We start from the raw sequence: 21,051 nt of genomic DNA on the forward strand, positions 1-21,051 counted from the left end.
GCCTTCTTCTGTGGTAGCGGGGCTTTTGAATAAAAGACTCATTTTTCTAAGTGATGCATCTGCTTTTAATGTCTTAAACGCTGGGAGGGAGCAGACATATCTTTCTGGTCTGGGTTTTCTTAAATAGCGAGAAGTCTTCATGATAAAGACAGCAGCCATCTAATAGAGAAATAACTCTAAGACAAAGTGCCGTGGCTGCCCGGCGTCGCCTCCCTGACAACCTATAAATGGGCCATATTGATGAAGTGAACGGGACTCTCTGGTCATTTTCAACTGGAAACTAATAATCCCCGTCATGATATCAGGCGTGCAATAACCTCGGTTAAAACTAGGTTCATCAAATAAATCACTCAGGAATTTTTCTATTTCTTTCTCGGGACGCATTGCACATCTGCTCAATGAAAGGCAGGGAGAAGCAATATTTCTTTGATCAGGATTTTTTTTTAATATTCTGTATCTGTCCCTGGGGATGCGAGCTTTTCAAGTGGGTGCAGAGAGCCCATCGCTTTCTAATGAATGCAGAGAATTTATGAATTTGAGCTATAAAACCGAATCTGAGGGATTTTTCGTTTATCTCAACCTATATTTTATAGGAGGAAATAAAGTGGACCACAAGGCTGTATTGTGCCCCGTTCACTAAATCTCCTGACCCCTGGTGACCTTTTCAATGCGTTCCATTTGTGGCCACATATGGGCGGGGGATGCAAACAGATGATCGCTTTGTACTTCTCCTCCCAATATGTCTAAATACATGTAACACTTTTCATACCCTCGCGGCCGCGGACAGTCAGAGGTTGGCCGGAGCGTCAGGCATCAGCCTCAGCTAATATTGTCAGATGTTAACATCCTACTGACTCCGTTAATACGTGCTAGGTCTTGGATGAATTTTTTGAAATTTGTAAAATGGACATAGTTGTCATCCTGGGTCCTGGGGATCTGAAAAGCCCTAGGTCCGCTCTCCGAGTCTTAAGGAATTCTGAATAGAAGAGGTCTTTTCTGCTGGTAAAAGAGAAAATACCAGACAATGTCTGACTAGGGAAGCGAAGCCTTCCTGAATGTGGAGCACATCGTGAATGAAAAGGTGGAGGCGCCAGTCTGCTCTTGGTGGTCCGTTCTACCGGTGCCGAGAGGAGGCGAGCGTGGTAGAGAGCACACAGGGCTGGGGTCCAATGGACCCAAGTTCAAATCCCAGGTCTGCCACCTGCCTGTTGGGTGGCAGGGCAATTATGTAAACCTTGAGTTCCTCATGGGTGACTTTGGATAATGGTGCTGATCTCATCGAATTTAGTGAAGAATGAAATGACGTAAGGTTTAGGAGACATTTGGCATCTTGCCTGTGTCATGGTAGATGCTGAATGAATCCAAGTTCCTTTCCTTTTCCTGAGTTCAAGGCTCAGCCTTGCAAGCTGTGTGACCCTGAGAGAGGTACTGAGCCTCTCTGTCCCTCAGCTTCCTCCTCGGAAAATAGAGACTCTTATAGAATGTATCCTGCAGGGTCGTTATAAGTGAGCTAATGGGCACATCGCCGGGAACAGTGCCCGAGTTACAGCGGGTGTCATTTATTATTGTTTATTATTACTTTTTAAAACAGTCTTCCTGTTATTTCAATGATCATTATTGTTCCTCTTCTTGCTTCTTTTTCTCCCACTTCTATTTCTTCATCTGGAAACGGAGGGGGGTGGCCAGATATACTTCCTTCCCTCCCAGCTCTAATCTGTGGAGACTGATATCTGAAATGACATTTGTAAGAGCAATTGACCGCATGAACCCTAACGCAACGTGAGGTTGAAGTTTTGTAATTTGCGTTTTCTACCGATGCTTTTTCCTCCCAAGAGTAGCAATGGTCATCATTTATTGAGTGCTTGCTATGTTGCCTGACATACTTGGTTTTTAATATTTTTTTTGTTTGGAATAATTTAGATTTACAGAAAAGTTGCAAAGAGTGTAGAGTTCCCATGTACCCTTCCCGAGGTGTCAATTTTCACTAATGTGACCATCATACATTACCACGCACATCCGTCTAAAGCAGGGGCGGGGAACGTTCGGCCCGAGGGCCGTATAAGGCCCTGCCAGGCATTAGGGGTGAGTTAATTAAATGTTTGCCCAAACATAGCGGGCTGATTTTTAAGTGGGTCATTTTATATGGCTCGTGAATTATGTTATAATTTTCACCACCCCTGTCTGAAGGGAGGAACCAGGATCTCTGTATGACTCTGAACTCCACTCTGGGCTTTAACGGGGTTCCCCCATTGCCCCGCCCGAATGCCTTCTTTTTCTATTCCACAAAAAAAGGTAGCCATTTCTCAACCTTTTCTTGTTTTTCACTACCTTGACAGTTTTGAGAAGTATCTGGTGTTTTGGAGGATGGCTTTCCATTTGGGTTTGCCTGATAGTTTTCTCGTAGTGAAACGATGGGGTTGAGGGAAGAATACCAGAGGTGAAGCGCCCCTCTCATGCCATCACGTCATTGAGACATCGTGATATTCCTGTGACATCATGAGTGACGTCACCTGCCACACCTTTAAAGCACAGCCCATTGTGTGGATCGGTCACAGGTGACCCCCTCCACGGTCGAGGGATGCCTGCGTGGCTTTCAGCTTTGGTGATGATGACTAAAGCCCCCGTGAACATCCTCATACAGGTTTTTGTGTGCACATAAGCTTCTCCGTCACTTGGGTAAATACCGGGGAGTGGGATTGTTGAGTCGTATGGGGAGTGTATGTTTAATTTCATAAGAAATTGCTAAACTGTTTTTCAAAGTGCCTGTATCATGTTGTATTCCCCTGGCGACGTATGAGATCAAATTCTCCATATCTCTGCCAACACTTGGCATTTTCAGTGTTGTTGGTGGTGTGTGTGTGTTTGGTTTTTTTTTTTTTTGGCCTTTTTAATAAGTGTGTTGTAGTTTCTAAATTGTGGTTTTAATTTGCATTTCCCCGATGACTAATGATTTTGAGCGTCTTTCATAAGCTTATTTGCTGAATAATTGTCTTCTTTGGTGAAGCTTTTATTAAAATATGTTGCCCATTTCTTTAAAAATGGGTACTTTGTTTTCTCACTATTGAGGTTTGAGAGTTCCTTGTATGGATTTTGGATACGAACCCTTTATTAGTTGTGGGATTTGCAAATATTCTTCCTAATGTGTTGTGGGGCTTTGGTGTTGTTGCTGTTTTGCGCTTTTTTAGAAATTTTGCTTAACTATCTTTTGAAGAGCAGAAGTTCTTCCTTTTGATTTTATCCATTCCTTTCTTTCATGGATCATACCGTTTGGTGTTGAAATGGTATTTGAAACATTTGCTATCCAATGTCACAAAGATGTTATTACTTCTTCTAAAAGTAGACAACTCAGAATAAAATCTCAAGCCACCAACACAGCTCCCAGTGGAGAGCTTTCACCCTCAGGGGCCCATCCCAAGGGGAACCCTCACTTTGTCCAAAGAGATAACATTTTAAAAATCAGTAAACAGCCAAGCATCTCCAAGTTGGACCAACATTAAAGAAAGATACATTTTATCCGACTGCTCGCTCATGTTTCAAGATGCCCCTTACAGCATCTTCGCCTCGCATGGAGTTGGCTTTCGTGTGAGCCAAAGCATGTTTTCTGAAATTTAAGCATTTTCAGGAAGAACCTGATATGACCCAGCTGAGCTATAAGACACCTGTTAGGCCTGTCCCCCAACACCAGAATGACAAAGGAGGTCTGCCAAACACAGAGGGCCTTGAATTAGTCCAACAGAGCACACCTTTGTGGGGGCCCTCGGGGACTCTGGCTTAATGAATGAAAAAGAGGGATTTATAATTAGCCCAGCAATTGTGCCTGAATGGGTGTTTCCAAAGTGATTGAAATGTATGCCTTACCCACGTTGAAAAGTGCCTATCATTCTAATTATACGGTATATGGGTATAAAAAACCCATTTTCTATAGACAAAAGGAAAAGGGGTGGAAAACAGCTATTTCTTAGGAACCTACTGTGTGTTTAGCATGTTGCATTCATGATGTCATCTAAGCTTCACAGAGGCCCTCCCTCCCCCCGCCCCCAGGTAGCTAGCAAATTCCAAATGGTGGGGCTCAAAAATGAGGTTTGCTATATATTTGTTTCTCCCAGAAAAAAAGGACACATTTCCTAGAAACTGTACCTGCCCCATAGAGTTATTATAGTCCATTGTGAGTGCCATTTAAGTGTACAGTGGGGCCTTGACTTACGAGTTTAATTCGTCCCGTGCCGTGACAGAGCTCGTAACTCAAATTACTCGTATGTCAAATCTTAAAGTGAACGAGTGAGACACGTGATGCTGGGCATTCACTGTGACATTCGCTGCACCAACTAGCGGTGGGGTATCTGAAGCTGGCTCGTAACCCAAATTTTAGCTCGCAACTCAAAGCAAAAAATCGGCCGAGAGACGGCTCGTATCTCGAAAAACTTGTTAGTCGGGACACTCGTAAGTCAAGGCCCCACTGTATAATTAACAGCCATGCCCTGGAACTTCATATTGTACAACTCCAGCCAAGTTAGGCGGCCCTGCTGTCTACCCAACCCTGGCCCCTAGCCCTCTGGTAGATGAGATCAGGTTTTTTTGTGATGTTTCTACCAAGAAATATCCTTAACATCCCAATGTGCAGATTTGCCAAGTAGGTTCTGAAAAGCCAGCGAGAGGCAGAGACAAGAAATGCGGTTCCTGTTTCAGGGAGAAGGGAGCAGATAGCAGCTACCCCACTAAGGGCTTTCCGTGTGCAATGCACCGTGTCCGAAATGGACATGCAGAGCCCATGTGCGCTCCTCAATGCCTCTGAGCTAAGAGGACACTGAGGCTGCTGGAAATGATAAGGCATCTGAAGTCACCAGTTACTAAGTGACAGAGCTGAGCTCTGATTCATTGAAGATGATACAATTCTCCTAAAGCCAGATTCCTCTTGGCTGCGAGGCTGCCAGTCTTTGGTGCTCTGTGTGCCATTCCTCTTTGCTCTGCTCTCTCACACAGAGCCCTGTATGGAGAACACACATCCACCCTGCCATTCCAGAGGGTAGCTAAAGAGGAAACTGAGGCAGAAATGTGCCGTGGAGGGTGCAAGAGGCTTGGTGAAGGAAGAGGAGGCTGGGGTTCTTCCTGAGCAACTAGCCTTCCTCCTCCTACCAGGATGTTGGCTCCAGAAATAACGGTGGATGATGATGGTGGTAACGCTTTGATTTAATGACTGGTCGCTGTGTGCCAAGCCCTATATGTGAGGATGACTGGTATTGACCCCAATTTACAGATGCAGAAACTGAGGCACTAGTTTACCCTGAGTAAACTAGTCTACCCTTAGTAAGAGCCCATAATCACTGCCCCATCCACAGTGCATCAGGGGAGAGCTGTTAAAAGGAAGACTTTAAATTGTGGGTCATCCTCCCAATGTCACCCTTCTCTGGACATGAAGCCTCCAAGTTGTGGCGTCCAGAAGCCATGGTCTCCCTGGCACCTGCCACCTGTTCCCAGAAGCTTTGCCTTGGAATGTGCTCCTCTCTCCTCTGGGCTCCCAGCAGTGATGACACGCCCCTTTGTCCTCATACTTCTCTGTCACCTCCTCCTCCAGCCCACAGTCGGCCGAGGGCAAAGACCACGTTTTTTGATATGACCTGCTCACTCCTTGGCACACAGCAGGTGCCAAGAAAGTAACCTCTGCGTGGACTGAGCTGGGGAGGAGACTGCGACAGGGACCCATCCCAGCGAGGGTGGCTGCGGCGCTGCTACCCAGCCCTGCCCCGTGGCCTCTTTCTAAGGATGCTGGGATCTGAGCACCAGTAGGCTGGCTAACATGGCCGGTGCCTTAAGTCCAAGCTATTTGTTTCTTCCTTGGGGCTTTGCATTGGACCAAGCTAGCTTTGAATTCCACTCTGATCCTTCTTGGCTAATTGACTTTGGGCAGCTCACTTGACTTCTGCTTCTCAGTTTCCTAGTCTGTGAAAATAAGTATAATGATGCAGATAGGTGTGGTGAGGATTAAGTAAGACGGTGGACATGAGCAAGAATAGGGCCTGGCTCACTGCTCTTAGCTGTCGGCATCATTTGTATATGAAGCCACACCGATGACCTCCTCCTTGGGAAAACCCAATGGGCTGGAAGGCCACCCCATCAGGAAACTTGACCCAAATACACACAGTTCCCTCAGGGCCCCACGGCCCACGGCAATGGTGGTCCCCTTCCTCTCTCGCTCACAAGCCCTATATTGTTCGGGTTGACTCCCAGACTAGGAGTGAGGACTCCCCAGAGTACATGACTTGGATGAGGGGGTGGCCACTGAGTGACCCACCTATGGGGCCTGCCCTGGGGAATTCCCAGGAGTGAATTTCTGGCTGATACAACCAAGCCGACTGGGGTGAGGAGGAGGTGGGACTTTTCCCCTGGATTATTTTACCATCGTCTCCAGTCGATCATTTATGTCCTAACCCTTTATCGAACTCCTACGATATGCCATGTGCCGAGTAACCTCCAGGAAAAGGGGGGAAAGAGACAGGTAAATAACCACAATCATGCAAACAGGTGGGAATGATTTAAGTAACAGGGCGGGAGGAGGCAAGATGTCAGGGATGGCTTTAGAACATTGGTTCTCAACCTTGGCTGCACATTAGAATCACCTGGGGATCATTTTTAAATCCTGATTTCTGGGCCTCATCCTCCGGAAATTTTGTTTATTTGTTACTAATGTTGTGGCCCCACCCCATAACAAAGAGACAGAATTTCCAGAGGATGAGGCCCAGAAATCAGGATTTAAAAAAGATCCCCAGGTGATTCTAATGTGCAGCCAAGGTTGAGAACCACTGCTTTAGAAGGAGGGCGCCTCTGAGGTGAGATGTGTTCCTTTCTTACCCAACTTCCATGAATGGCTAATTCATGCCCAGGGAACAGGGAGAACCAAACCCTTGATTGTTCCAACATCTGACCATGGGGCTTTGCCCCGGGTGATGAACAAGGGGTCTGGAGTCAGGCGCACTCAGGATGAAATCCCTGCTCCACCACTTGCTCGTCTGTAACCTTAGCCAAGTGCCTTGGCCTCTCCAGCCTCCGTGTTGTCACTGATACAATTAGGACAACGGTAGCACCCACCATGCCACAACGTGAGATAATGCAGGGAGCACGTTGGCATAAGTGGAAGCTGTTTTGCTTAGGAGTAGCCTGCTGGCCCTTTAACACTCTACACAGCCCAGGTGGGATCCAAGCCGGACTTCGGCCAGGAAAGCTGCGTGACTCATCGGGCCAGCTGAGCCCGGGGCCCGGGAAAGAGCTGGAAGAGAGATTCTTGCACCTTCCAGGGTGTGGAAGAGAAAGGCTCAGAGAGGCCAGACTTACAATGATGGAGTGAGTGAGAAGACAATAAGGGGGGGAAGGAGGGAGCTTCAAAAAGAAAATTGGAGTGAACGGGGGAAGCACAGGGCCCGGAGACAGAAGCGGACGGATGAAGTGTGATAAGAAGATTATGGGCTGCTGAGAGCTGGGGTGGGCAGCGAGGAGGGAGACGGTGTTGAAGGGGAGGGAAGAACTTTGCCTCGATAACCAGATGGATCAAAGGTAATGAAGTGCGAAGGGGAGCGGGTGTGTGGGGAGCAAGAGGGAAACGCATGCGAGCTGTGCTGGCCAGGGTGGCCCAGCCCCGGGCCCGGGGAACGGGGAGAGTTGTCCTACAACGGCTGTGTGGGCGTGTAAATGATGTAAAGGATGCCTGCTGCGTAGTGTGCGTGTCCGTCCAAACAGTTCTACTCCCTTAAAGGGCCCAGCACGCATGACCTCAGGTGTGCAAGAGCAGTGTGATCTGTTACCTGTGCAAATATGAGTGATAATACCGAAGGCCACAAGTATCATCGCTAACCACTGTGCGATAAGCCTCGAACGCATGTGATGTTCTCAGTCGTCACCATCATCTGGTGGAGTTGGCACTATTACGTTCCCATTTTAAAGATAGGAATCGAGGCGCAGAGAGGTTCGGTTGCCTGCTCAAGGTCACACAGCTGTAAGAGGCCATTTCTAAAATTAGTTTTGTTTTGTTTTACTTTTTATTTGTTGATTTAAACTTACAGAAAAGTTGCAAGAACAGTACAGGAAACTTCCAGAAAGCCTGGACACAGATTCCCTGAATGATTACATTTGACCCCATTTGCTCGTCTGATATCCCCTCCCTTCCTCTCTCTCCATCTACCATTGAAGCTCCTTATCCCTAAATATGTGAATGAATACTTGCCAAAATCAGAAAATTCATTTGTAGTTTGCTTTAATCCGGAACGGTTCCTTAGCCTTTTTCTAGGCCTCAACAATTTTAAGATTATATGCCAGTTATTTTTTGTAGAATGCCCCTCAATTTGGGTTTGTCTGGTGTTTCTTTATGATTAGATTCAGGTTATGCATTTTTGGCAGGAATACTACGTGATCCTGTGTCCTGCTAAGCATGCGTTATTTTTTTTAAAATTGAAAGGAAAATGCTATAAAAAAAATGGCTTGATAAAGGGATACAGCCCCTCTCCCCACCGGTCCTCACTCCCTTCATCCAAGGACAGGAACCTGGCCATGTCTTAACCGTCTTGACGTTCTTTGCAGCGTTCAGTATTCATCTATTTTACATTTTATTTCATTCATTTTTGCCAAACATTTCTGGAGCACCTACCACCCCGTGCTCACTTTTTAATTTTCATTTCCTCTCCTTCATTGGCCACAGCTTTCAGAGCGCAGCCTCTGGGCTGAGCCTCTGTCTGGATTGTGCCCGAGCACAGGAGACAACTGCGTGTTTGCTGAATTGCATTGTGCTGTCCTGCCTCGGCCTAGCACAGTGGTCGGCAAACTCATTAGTCAACAGAGCCAAATATCAACAGTACAACAATTGAAATTTCTTTTGAGAGCCAAATTTTTAAAACTTAAACTCTATAGGTAGGTACATTGTTATTAACTTAATTAGGGTACTCCTAAGGCTTAGGAAGAGCCACACTCAAGGGGCCAAAGAGTCCCATGTGGCTCGCGAGCCGCAGTTTGCCGACCACAGGCCTAGCAGATCTGTGCAGCCACCCGGGGGGTTCCTCCCTCTTTAGTGGCTTCTCAGCTACTCTTCGCTACCTCTGTCTCCATGCTGAGGACATGCCATCAAAATGATCTGCCTCCCTGATATGCCTGAGCTCCTTGCGGAGAGAAACCACGCTACATCCACCTCCAGCTCCCAGGAGCCCAGCCCACGCTCCAAATCAGTGGCTCATCCACGTTTCCAGAATCAGTGGCATTTCCATAACCACCCAGTGTGGAGGGGCCACTTCTCACCTGGCTCATTCTGTTTTGAAGAGCCTTCAATTCTACATATAAAGAAGCCAAGAGCCACCCAAACGCAACAGAAACCCACGTTTCACACACATTCAAACACACACACACACACCTTGCTCTTTGGGTGGGATTGGGTGTTCTCATCACTAATATTTGTACGTGCAACAGTCCACGTTGCTCTTGCACACCTGAGAGGATGCATGCTGGGTCCTTTAGGGGAGTGGAACTGTTTGGATGGGGGGATTTAGTTCAGAGTGTATTTCTTTAATAAAAATGGCCCACGGTGCCCCAAACTGGCTAATTCTTTGCTTCAGGTACCTCAGAAATTGAGCATCAGATTGTGTTACTTAAACCAAAGTGACTTTAAGAGCAGCAGCCCACGCTGGGAGCCTAATGTCTTCATCCCGTAACTCGCAGTTGTCCTGGTAACTTTCTTTGCTTTTAACTCCAAAACCAGGAAAAGTCAACGGGAATGAGCCACTTGAAATTAAATCTGAGAAACAATTCTATTTTGACAATTTAATTGCATTTTTCTCCCAGCCTAACTTTCTAAACAAGATACTGCCCACATCAAGTCCGCCAATTGTATTTTTAGATTCTTTTGCAATTAAGGAAAGTGTCCCTAAAAAGAGATAAAGTAATTGGTGGACTAAATGGTTCTTTCTTGAGGGAACTATATGAGGAATGAATGCTGAGCCATCACATCCACAATAATTAGCTCTGAAACCACGGAGGACAGATGGAGACCCCCCCTCCCCTTGAAGCCACGATCCTATTCTTCACACCCTCCCTTCTGCTCCACGTTCCGACCCAATCACGCGTCAGGAAATGCCCTGGCTGGCAGAGTCGGGTGGGCTCGTCATCCTGTGCTCTGTGCACCCCAAGGTGTCTTCAGGGGCGGCCTCCTGTGAGGGGTCGCCCAGGCTGGAGAGGGACCAGCCTATCTGGGGATGTGACTTCAGCATCTGAGAACTGAGGATGCATTTGGAAGCTCATATGCCGCCGTGAAAATGCCAAAAGCTGATTCCACGGATTCAGTGGGGTGGGAGAGGGAGAAGTGATTAACTAAAAAAAGGAAGGTGCCAAATGGTGCCATCTCAGTTGGTACCATCAAGATGTGCACATGTTGAAAACAGGCAGAAAGAATGTACCTCAAAACATTAACCCCTGGATGGCAGGACACATGGCGGGCTCTCCTTCTTTAGCCTTTTCTTTATAATCAGCAAAAACTGGGTGTCACACAAATCTTTACAGGGTAGGGCTGCAGTGCATGTGGTTGAAGCCAAGCTCAAAATGATGACCTTCACAGCATCGATATTTGATGGTGCTTATTATGGACTGAATTGTGTCTCCCCAAAACCCATATGTTGAAGTCCTAACCCCAAGTCTTTCAGAAAATGGTCCTTCTTGTAGACAGGGTCTTTAAAAAGGTCATCAAGTTAAAAGGAAGTCATTAAAACCAGCCCTAATCTGTTCTTACTGGTGTCCTTGTTAGGTGAGGACACAGACATGGAGGGAAGAGGATGTGAAGACACGGGGAGAAGATGGCCATCTGCAAGCCAACGAGAGAGGCCTCAGAAGCCAGGTGAGCTTGGGCCTCCGACCTCCAGAACTGCGAGGACATCCATTTCGTTGTTTAAGGTGCACAGTCCTGGGACTCTGCTGTGGCAGCCCGAGCAGACTGATATACACCACTCATGACAAAGTTTACAGTGTCAGGGCAGTTTTATGAGCACGGGGGGCATGGCGGTGCACAGGGCCCGTGCTCAGAAGGGCCCTGCACTTGTCTCTGTGCTCTGTCGTTTCTGTCTTCAAATTCTTGATAATTTTTGAACAAGCATTTATTTTTATTTTCCACTGGGCCCAGATTATTTAGTCAGTCCTGATTGTACCCATTAATCCGTGTATGCTTCCACTCTTCAAGGTAGGCCAAGTAGATACTCCTTTGTTTGCTAAGCATTTATTGAGCACCTACTGTGTGCCAGACACTCTGCTTCAAGACTCAGAAGATCTTGTCCTTAGGAGCTGAGCTGAAGAGGGAGAAAGGCATGTAGACAAACACCTCAGTGTCCATATGTGGGGGAGGCAAAGGGTCATGGGAACATCCTCAGACCAGATGGCTTCATACCAAACTCAGCCACATATTCTACCCCACACCCATTCTGGAGACAATGAAATTGAGGCTGACCTGCCCAAGTTCAGCTAGCTGGTCAGTGACAGGCTCAAACCCTGGTCTAATGTCTCCTTGGTCCATGAGGCCACTCCATCCCCAGAAGCGCCCTTTGTGGTTTCCGATAGGGTTAACGTACAGACCGAGGGATCACTGAGCAGGTATGTGGTATATTCACACCCGAGGATCAGAAGGCGGTGGGTACACTGTGAGGTCATTTTAGAGGCCCATGTCTTCAGCACGGGCTCTCGAATCATGAAAGGTGGACAGGGCATGTGAGGACAGGGACAACTGTAGGACAGAGAGCCTGAAACCAGGGGCAGAGCTTCCTAAAAGGACATTAGAGTTAGCCTTGAATTAAATCATTTTAGAAGCAACAGTGTCTGGGTTTGTTCCTGGGCGCAAGAATCCCTTTTCTGGGTGTATTAATGCCCACTCTCTACCAACTCTTGAAGTGGTAGAGACTAAATCATTGATTTCCCAATATTGGCAATATCACTGATACAAGAAAGTTCCATGCCCAGAAATTATAAAGACAATATTAGACCAAAGTCTGCATTATCAGCAACTACTAGTATAACGGGGTTAGGGTGCTGGCCAATTGCAGTGTAAAAATTTCTCTTATAACTTATCAGGCCCCCACATACGTGGCTTTCAATTTTCATTTGACTCTTGAACTGTGGCCAATTGAACTGCATGGGTCAGTTGAAAAACATCCGCATATAAGTGGACTCGTGCAGTTCAAACTCAGTTCAAGCCCAGGTTGTTCAAGGATCAAAGGGAGATGGTTTATTTCCATTGAAAACAATGCCCTGTTTACCGTGATCCCCTCCTCCCCTGTCTGATGGATTTTGTTCAATATCTGAGCACGCCTTCCTTATCTGGCTCAGAGTTCTGCCACTTTATATTTTTTTAAATATGTTTTTATGGATTTCAGAGAGAGGAGGGAGAGGGAGGGAGAGATAGAAACATCAATGATGAGCGAGAATCATTGATCAGCTGCCTCCTGCATGCCCCCTACTGGGATCAAACCTACAACCTGGGCATGTGCCCTGATTGGGAATTGAACCGTGACCTCCTGGTTCGTAGGTCGATGCTCAACCACTGAGCCAATGGGGGGGGGGGGGGTGTCTGCCACTTTAGTAACCTCATTACTTAAGATACCCGTTACTTAAATATGGTTAAGAGATGGGTAAGATTAATCCTTTTCCAAACTCTCAAGCCAGTGAAACTTTGTTACTTTTATTACAGCAGGAATGAGGAACTATGTGCTTTCCCCTGCACCAAGCAGTCCTTGAATCCGCGCTCGCCCGGCCAGAGGCGCAAAGGGTTTCTGTCCCCCGCTGGCCAGTTCAGCACCGTTTCTTCTCATATATCAACCCCGTTCGGGCCTGTTAGCCTGAGTGCCCCACAGGCCATCGAGAAGTGGCACCAGACTCCATTATAACGTCTCTTAGCACTTTCTGCACATCCACGCCGTGCTGGTGGGATACCTGGCTGGGTGAGAGGCGCCTGCAAATGGGATTCGAGACATAACATCACCTTGCCTGTCCCCTCCAGCGGGCGAGGGAGAAGCGGGTCTCGCTAAGCAACCAAGCCGGTCCATTGATTTTCTCAGGTCTGTTGCCCCACCCCCCCTGCACCCCTCATTTCCACTTCGATGGGTGAAACCAATACTTTCCAAGCCAGGGCTGACACCTAAGGGACCTCTGTATAGGCAACTAGGGAAACTGAGTCATGGTGACATAGGTCCCAGCATCTCTATGCACAAGCAAGATTGTGTCACCTTCTTTCAGCTTTGATTTCTGGGTCCCGATGGTGATGAACGTGTGTGTGTGTGTGTGTGTGTGTGTATGTTTTCTTCCACCTCCTGCCAGAAGAACACGGCAGTCTAAAAAGAGAGGGTACACGGGGTTCCAGGGAAGCTGGGGACATCAGTTGACCAGGGCATCTGGGCCAGGCAGGCAGTAGAGGGCCTGAACAGTTTATCTCACACACACACACACACACATACACACACACACACACGAAGTCATGGGCCTTGCCTGTCCAAGTTCAGCAGAGTTGACAACTCTGAGCTTCACTTGGTACCATTTGGACCTTGCCCGAAACCCCTCCAACTGTCCCAGGCAGGAGAGAAAGGCCCTCTGCTAATTACCCGGAGGCCAGCTTTCTGCCCCTTTGAAGTGCTCGCTTTGATGTGATCTAATTCCGCTGCCAGGCCCGGCTGTGCCCAGATTAAGCACATAATGAGCAATTATCAGCTGGGCTTGCGGAGTGCGGCCGAGGCAGCCGAGTGGAAGCGCTGCCTGCGCCCGCCACCGAGGATTCGGCCGCCAGCTCCCTCTGGGGCTGGGTTCTTTCGCAAACCCACTCCCCTCCCCACCCCTGCCCTCCAGGGATGGTTTTCCCATCTGTGAAATGGGGCTCGAGGACCTGGAGGACACACTCTGCTTCAGTGGCTGCTCACGGCACAAGGGAAATACTAGGAGATACATCCTCGGCCAGCACAGAGCCTGAGAGGTCCAAGTCCTCTAGGAGCTGCGTGAAAGGCCAGGGATTAACCTCCTAGCCCCAGTCCCCCGTCAGGACAGGCAGGACCCTGGGGAATCCGCACGCGGGATTGTCAGCTGTCAATGGAGCAGCCTGGGTCTAGCTGCAGCTCAATCCACTGAGCTGCTGGTGTAACCCGGGGCTTCCCATTTTTGGTCCCACAGGGTAAAGTGGGGATTGATGGGCTTATAATATGATAACTGAGGCACAGACAGAGTGATCTGCTTGTCTGTCCGCTCTAGCCCAGCCGGCATGGCTCAGGGGTTGAGCATCGACTTAGGAACCAGGCGGTCACGGTTCTATTCCCGGTCAGGGCACAGGCCCAAGTTGTGGGCTCGATCCCCAGTGGGGAGCATGCAGGAGGCAGCAGATCAATGATTCTCATCATTGATGTTTCTCTCTCTCTCCCTCTCCCTTCCTCTGTGAAATCACAGGCTGCTCCCCAGCGGGAGGGAAATACCAGCCAGAGGGGAGCCACCTCCTGGCCCAGGAGTGAGGGCTCCGCTGAGGAGCCAGGTCCTCAGGAGGCTCCTCCTGCTCTGACTCCCTTCAGGCCTGAGAAGCAGAGCTCCCTGGAGAAGGACAGGGACTTGCCTCCGGGGGGGTTCCCTCTGCCTTCTGCCAGGTTCACCTGCAGAAACCCTCATCCTCCAGGAAGACCCCCTGCCCCCCACCCCCTCTCCACCTCCCCGGGTGGCCACGTGGTGTGTGTGAATTCCCAGTGTCCCCTCTCGGGCCCTGATCTCTGGGTCTTGCAGACGGTTCTGTGGGGGCAGTTGAAGGGCTCTGTGAGCACCGGGGACACAGGCCACACCCTGCTCACCCTGCCCTCACAGCTACAGAGTAGGAGCCTTCACTTTTTGCTCTTTTTTTAAAATTTAAGCCAATGTCCTGAGATCATGTCAACAGCAGGATCGGTGGAGAGGGAGTGAGCCCAAGCGTCTGGGGTAGAGCGACTGCCACAGAGGGAAGCACCGAGGGGAGGCCACCTCCCGCTGGTCTTGGCCATCTTCAAGTTCCAGAATGTTCCATGTGCTTTGCCTTGGGGAGCCAGCCTGGCCTTCACTCGGGCCTCCCTCCCGACCCTCAAATGAAGCAGATTCTGTCCCGTTCCTGCTCCTTCTCACTCACTGTTCTTCCTTCCTCCTAACCGCGTACCCCCACTCGAGTCCCGGGGAACTCGGCTCCCTTCCTCAGAGAGGCCAGCACCTTGCTGCCCAACCCAAACGGGGTCCCGCCTCATCCCACTGCACCTTTCCTCGTCCTTCATGGCCTCGTCCCAGTTCCCCCGCAGACACAGATCTGTGGGAATATCTGATTCACGCTCATGTCAGCAGCCACAGTCAGACACCTCATGGGGGCAGCGCCTGCCTTGGCCCAGCCCAGAGCCCGGGGCTCGGACAGCAGGCGCAGGGGAAGGATTTGGTGATGAATGAGTGAATGAATGAATGAATGAGTGTGACCACCACCGTTGCTGGGGCCCAGGTATCAAGTCTACCCTGAAGCCCAGGATGTGCAAGGAGGGAGTGGGTCTGCTTGCTGTCTGCTCAGAGGAGACCCCCCAAACCACGTGAGCCTCAGCCCCCATTACAGCTTTTCTCCCAATAAACTCAGGTTGTGTTCCAGCGGGATTTTAACCACAGCCCAAGCCCACAAAATTCCCTTAAAATAAAACACCCGCCCTCTCCCCAAGGGGGCAGTTTTAGACACTCGCCTTCTTTGGGAAGAGACACCATCACCTACACACTCCCCTCCTCCCCTCTCCCCCCATCCCCAGGTAGCTGAGCCCCAGAGTGGCCCTCCCAAACCTGAAACCATGGTCACCTCAGGGGAGGCCAGAAAAGGCCGGGGGGGGGGCAGTGAGGAGGGGGAGCAAGCAGGCAGTTTTCACCTCTCAGGATCTGACATGATTGCCTTTCTCTCCTCGCCCTGTGGGTGGGAAGGTGTGTTATGAGCCGGTGGCTTCAGGCTGGGCCCGGAGATGGAACAAGTCACACAGTTGTCGGGAGCAACTTAGCAGGTCCCTCCACACCCATCACAACTGAGGCCTGGAGCAATCCACAGCCCGTCAGCGGCATTTACACGGGCGAAGGCGGCCTGGAGTGGGGCAGTGAGGTGCTGCGAGGGGCCGCGAGCCGCTGCCAGGCCAGAGACCAGGGCCAGACCCCATGTTGCAGAGACAAATGAGGGTAATAGCACCGATGAAAAAAAAGGGCAACCCTAGCTGATTTGGCTCAGTGGGTAGAGCGTCAGTGAGATTAATAATATAAATTTATGAGATTTTATAAATTAATAATTCAAACCTGTGGGCTCAAGGGTCCCAGGTTTGATTCCACTCAAGGGCACATGCCCGGGTTGTGGGCTCAATCCCCAAAAGATAGCCAATCAATAATTCTCTCTCATCGATGTTTCTATCTCTCTCTCCCTCTTCCTTCCTCTCTGATATCAATAAAAATACATTGAAAGAAAGAAAAGGGCGGAGAAAACCCTGCCCGCCTCGGGGCAGCTACAAGGAAGGGCTGTCCAGGAGGATCCCCACCCACGTCCCCAGATGCCGGGGAAAGGGCCACGGGCCTCCCATACAACCCCATGGGAATGCCTTTCCTCCACATCCACGGTACCAGGGACAGGGCCTGGCCCCCAGAAGGTTCGGGATTGCTTCATCTAGTGGTAAAACATGGAGAAAGGCTGCGTTTGGGGTCAGACAGGTTAAGGCTCAAATCCAAACTTGGTCACTTGCTGACCAAATGACCTTGAACAAGTCTTTAATATCTCTTAGCTCAGTGGTTCTCAACCTTCTGGCCCTTTAAATACAGTTCCTCATGTTGTGACCCAACCATAAATTTATTTTCGTTGCTACTTCATAAATGTTGCTACTATTATGAATCGTAATGTAAATATCTGATATGCAGGATGGTCTTAGGCGACCCCTGTGAAAGGGTCGTTCAACCGCCAAAGGGGTCGCGACCCACAGGTTGAGAACCGCTGTGACTTAGCTTGAACTATCTTGGGCTTCCTTGGGGGCTGAATACCTTATGAGGTTCTCAGGATAGTCATGGGTAAGGTAGGGACGCTCTCCACGTGTTACCATGGCACCCACGCCAGCACCCTTCTCCGTGGGATGAGGAATATGTTCCCCCGGGCAGAAACCATGGTCTTAAATAAGATTCATTCTCTCTCTCTCTCTCTCTCTCTCTCTCTCTCTCTCTCTCTCTCTCATTTGTACTCACTGTTGCGCACGGCCTCCCTTCAGTCCAGAACCCACTTTCCCTGCACATCTTCTTCGCTTATTTCTTGGATAGAAAATTACAGTCAATGATTAAATGAGAACAGAAGACAGAGCCTGAGTTTGGAAACGTGCTTCAGACTTGGCCGCATTTTTCCGCACAGCCTCGCCTGACAGACAGGGAGTCTTGTTGGAATGAAAAACACAAAACAGGTGGACGTAAGTAAGTCAATGGCCTCGCAGCCCGCCTGCCCAGGGGTGAGCATCTGGCCCGGGGTGTCTCCGCGTGGCTTCTGCTCGCTCTGACAGCAGCACGCAAACAGCGCCCGCGGCCTTTGGAGATGCTGGTGTGAAGGTCGGTAAAGTGGTTTTTCTTTTTCAAAAAAAGAGGAAATTCCATAGTGATTACCAATCCTCTATACTCCATAGAGAAACCTGGCCATTCAAGCTGTTATATTGCCACAGGTTTCTTATTTATACCTGCCTCTTTAAGGAGGATTTGGCATGAGTTACTCTTACATATAGAGTATTTACATATATATATACTGTTCACAATAGAATAAAATGAATAGATGAAGAAACCACGATGAAGGGGGAATAGACGTGCTAAAATGAAATTAATCCAAAAATTCGGCCATAAAATTTGGAGCAGTTGCTACAGTGGGGCGATTCTGATATTAAAATACCCAGGGATGGAGAGGTGGGCTTTATTCACTCATGTAAAGACGTTCTTTTATTCGCCCCCAAGCCCCTTGCCCAGAGCTTCCAGGAGGCACTTGTGACCACATGGCGGCGTCTTGCCTCGAGTCACTGTTTACAGTGAATTTATTTCCTGGCACGAAATTACTCTACCTTTAGAGCCATGGCCTCTGTCATTTCTCACCTGGGATTCTCCGAGCCCAGGTATCCGACAGCTCCCAGGTCTGGGGTAGCAATCGGCCCGTGAAGAAGGCTGGGCTAAGCATCTTTGGAAGAGGTATTTGCTCAGTGAAATGTTAAGTTGTCCCTAATTCTGTTGTGTACTCACCATCCTGAGTGCTTTCATCCACAACGGGGACCTGCCCCGTGCTTCCGCTGGACGCCAGGCAGACGCGACTCCATGATCTGCAGAGAAACCAGTACATCCCATGGACCAGCCACACGGAGCTTGTGTTTTCCCTTTTATCCCTACAGACTCTTAACGCAAGTTCATTACCAGGGACAACGGGAACGCCGTTGTACAGTTCTGACACCTCATAACAGATCCAGATCCACCCGTCTCCCCCTTCCTCTGGTGGTATGGGTAGCAGCCCCGGGTTTGCAGCCCACCCCTGGCACTCACTAGCTTCGTGAACTTGGGCAAACCCTAACCTCCCTCAGCCTAGACTTTCTCGCCTATAAAACGAAGTAATAACAAATATCCACATAATCGAGTTATTGTGAGGATTAAATGAGAGAATGTATATAAAGTATCTAGCCATTTCTTGCACTCAATAAAAGTCAGCTGCTGTAATTTATATTATTAATCTCAGGACGATGATGACAATACTTTCAAGCAGTGGTTCCCAACCGGGGACAATTTTGCCTCCCAGGGGACATGTGCAGTGTCTGGAGACAGTTTGGGTTGCCTGAACTCGGGGGCTGGGGGCGAGCCGGGGTGCCACTGGCACCGAGTGGGTGGAGGCCCGGATGCTGCTAACCTTCCCACAATGCACAGGGCAGGCCCCAGAGCAAAATGATCCAGCCCAACACGTCAACAATGGCAAAGGGTGAGAAACCCTACTTTAAAGCACAACAATGCCTTGTTCCGAATTTTTACGCATCCTATTACATCCTCTGGACCAGTGATGGCGAACCTTTTGAGCTCGGCGTGTCAGCATTTTGAAAAACCCTAACTTAACTCTGGTGCCGTGTCACATATAGAAATGTTTTGATATTTGCAACCATGGTAAAACAAAGGTTTATATTTTTGATATTTATTTTATATATTTAAATGCCACCTAACAAAGAAAAATCAACCAAAAAAATGAGTTCGCGTGTCACCTCTGACACGCGTGTCATAGGTTCGCCATCACTGGTCTGGACAAACCACAATCTTTTTTTTAAAAAAAGGAGGGAAATACCTTTGCCGATTGGGATAGTGTCTGCATGATTTGGCACGGTGTGCTCCAGCCTCGGCGCTGCCATCTGTAAAGTGGCCGCATCCGCTCGCTGGTTTCTGTGTCCTTCTGGCTCTGACCCTCTCTGCGGTTCTGGCTTTCAACAATTCCCCTTTGTGCACGGAGAAGAGGGGCCAGGCGGACCCCTGCTACATTCTGGATAAATAAGAGCACAATTGAATTCCTTTGGGAAATAAATCATCTTTTCATATAAAATCTTCTGAAGACCATTCCGTGAAGAGTAATAGATCTGCCAGTCCAACACCTGCAGGGTGGGCAATAATTTACTTGGCCCACTGACTTGGAGGCAGGTCCTGTTGGTGATAAATGGCCCAATTAAGCATCTGTTAATCACAGCATTATCTCATCGGAAGGTGGAATACCTACTTCTCTCAAGCAGTTTCTCAGTGAGATAACATCACAAATTCCCCGAGAGGCGAAGGGCATTGAACAGCACCGGGGAGCGGCATGGGGGGAGCCGTGCCCCTCTCGGGGGCTTCAACCCTAAAGGTTGCTGGGAATATCCTCTGTGCCCCATCCCGGCCCTTCCCCCATCAACCTTCCTATAACCTCGGCTCCTGAACTCTCCTGTTCGACTGAGGCCTTGATAATAAAGCAACATCTGCAAAACCTACAAGAACTTTACTGCAGTTAATTGAGTAATTGAAGCAAGATGCAGGGAGAGGTGATCTATGGGCCTGGGTTGAGGGCCGAGAAGGGAGACAACGGATTTATTGCAAAGGCCGTGGGCGGCCTTGGGCCCAGGCCCTGGTTCACGGGAAGTTTGAGGTCATGTGGGATTAAAATATCTTCAGAAACAAATGGAATAATTTGACTGAAATCTCGGGAACGCTGTGCCAGCTTATGCCAGGAGGCCAGGTGTGATTGATTTACCTGCGCCCACCACATTTTTTTGATATCTGCCCCATTAGTCTAAATTTATAGATTATTGAGCAAATGGATATCCCTTGTCCGTGTCTGTCCGTCTGTCTCATCCTGATTGTTACATGAGGCCTGGCTTTTGTAGTTCAAGATTAAGTAACGTTATGCCTTAAAAAGACTGGAGCCCCGGAAACTACCCAGGTGGTGAGCAGGGCCAAGGATATTTACAATCTAGTGGTTATATTTGCTCCAAAGAGGCTCGTTAGAGCCAATGAGCAATTGGTGGTAATATCTTCTCGTAGTAATCTGAATAAACCCGTAAATCTTTACATGCAGGCGTAATTCACCACCTTGAAGTCATTGGGCACGATGCAATATATTTGCTAGCTCTGCAGATGCCAGACATACACATTACAGAGACATAAAATCGGCCGCGCGAGCGCCTGGCATCGGAGTTGCCCCGGGACTCGCCCGAGCACACGCCCCTCGCCTGCAAGGGGATCGGCTTTGTGGAGGGTTATTGCTCCTTTTGTAGTTTCTCCGCTGCTTTATTAAATCCCCAATTCCTTGCAAAACTGTACAATTTTAATAACTCAAATCCGCGTGGATCATAAAGCTGTCTAAATATACCTCGCACCCCGGGTATCAGACGGATCCGTGCGTGATGATGTCACTGGGCCTGATTAACCGGAACAGGTCACCGACAAGATTTTATTACAAGTGTCATTTAGATTTCTGACAGCTTTACAGGCTTAATGCTTTTTATTAAATACATTGTGTTCAAGGGAGCTGACAGTCGGGATGCCTTT

At 48.8% G+C, this 21,051-nt stretch overlaps 1 long non-coding RNA gene across 1 annotated transcript in view; it reads right to left on the bottom strand.

The window, feature by feature from the left end:
* Positions 1–12,694: 12,694 nt before the first annotated feature.
* Positions 12,695–21,051, bottom strand: part of LOC102427790 — a 14,938-nt gene continuing 6,581 nt past the window's right edge. Inside the window, exons 2-4 of the long non-coding RNA XR_330518.3 lie at positions 19,325–19,516; positions 18,250–18,326; positions 12,695–12,955 (exon numbers count right to left, since the gene is read on the bottom strand). This is a non-coding gene — a long non-coding RNA (uncharacterized LOC102427790). The remainder of the gene's footprint in view (positions 12,956–18,249; positions 18,327–19,324; positions 19,517–21,051) is intronic.

The sequence above is a fragment of the Myotis lucifugus genome, unplaced genomic scaffold, assembly GCF_000147115.1.
Source record: "Myotis lucifugus unplaced genomic scaffold, Myoluc2.0 scaffold_345, whole genome shotgun sequence".
Lineage (NCBI taxonomy): Eukaryota > Metazoa > Chordata > Mammalia > Chiroptera > Vespertilionidae > Myotis > Myotis lucifugus.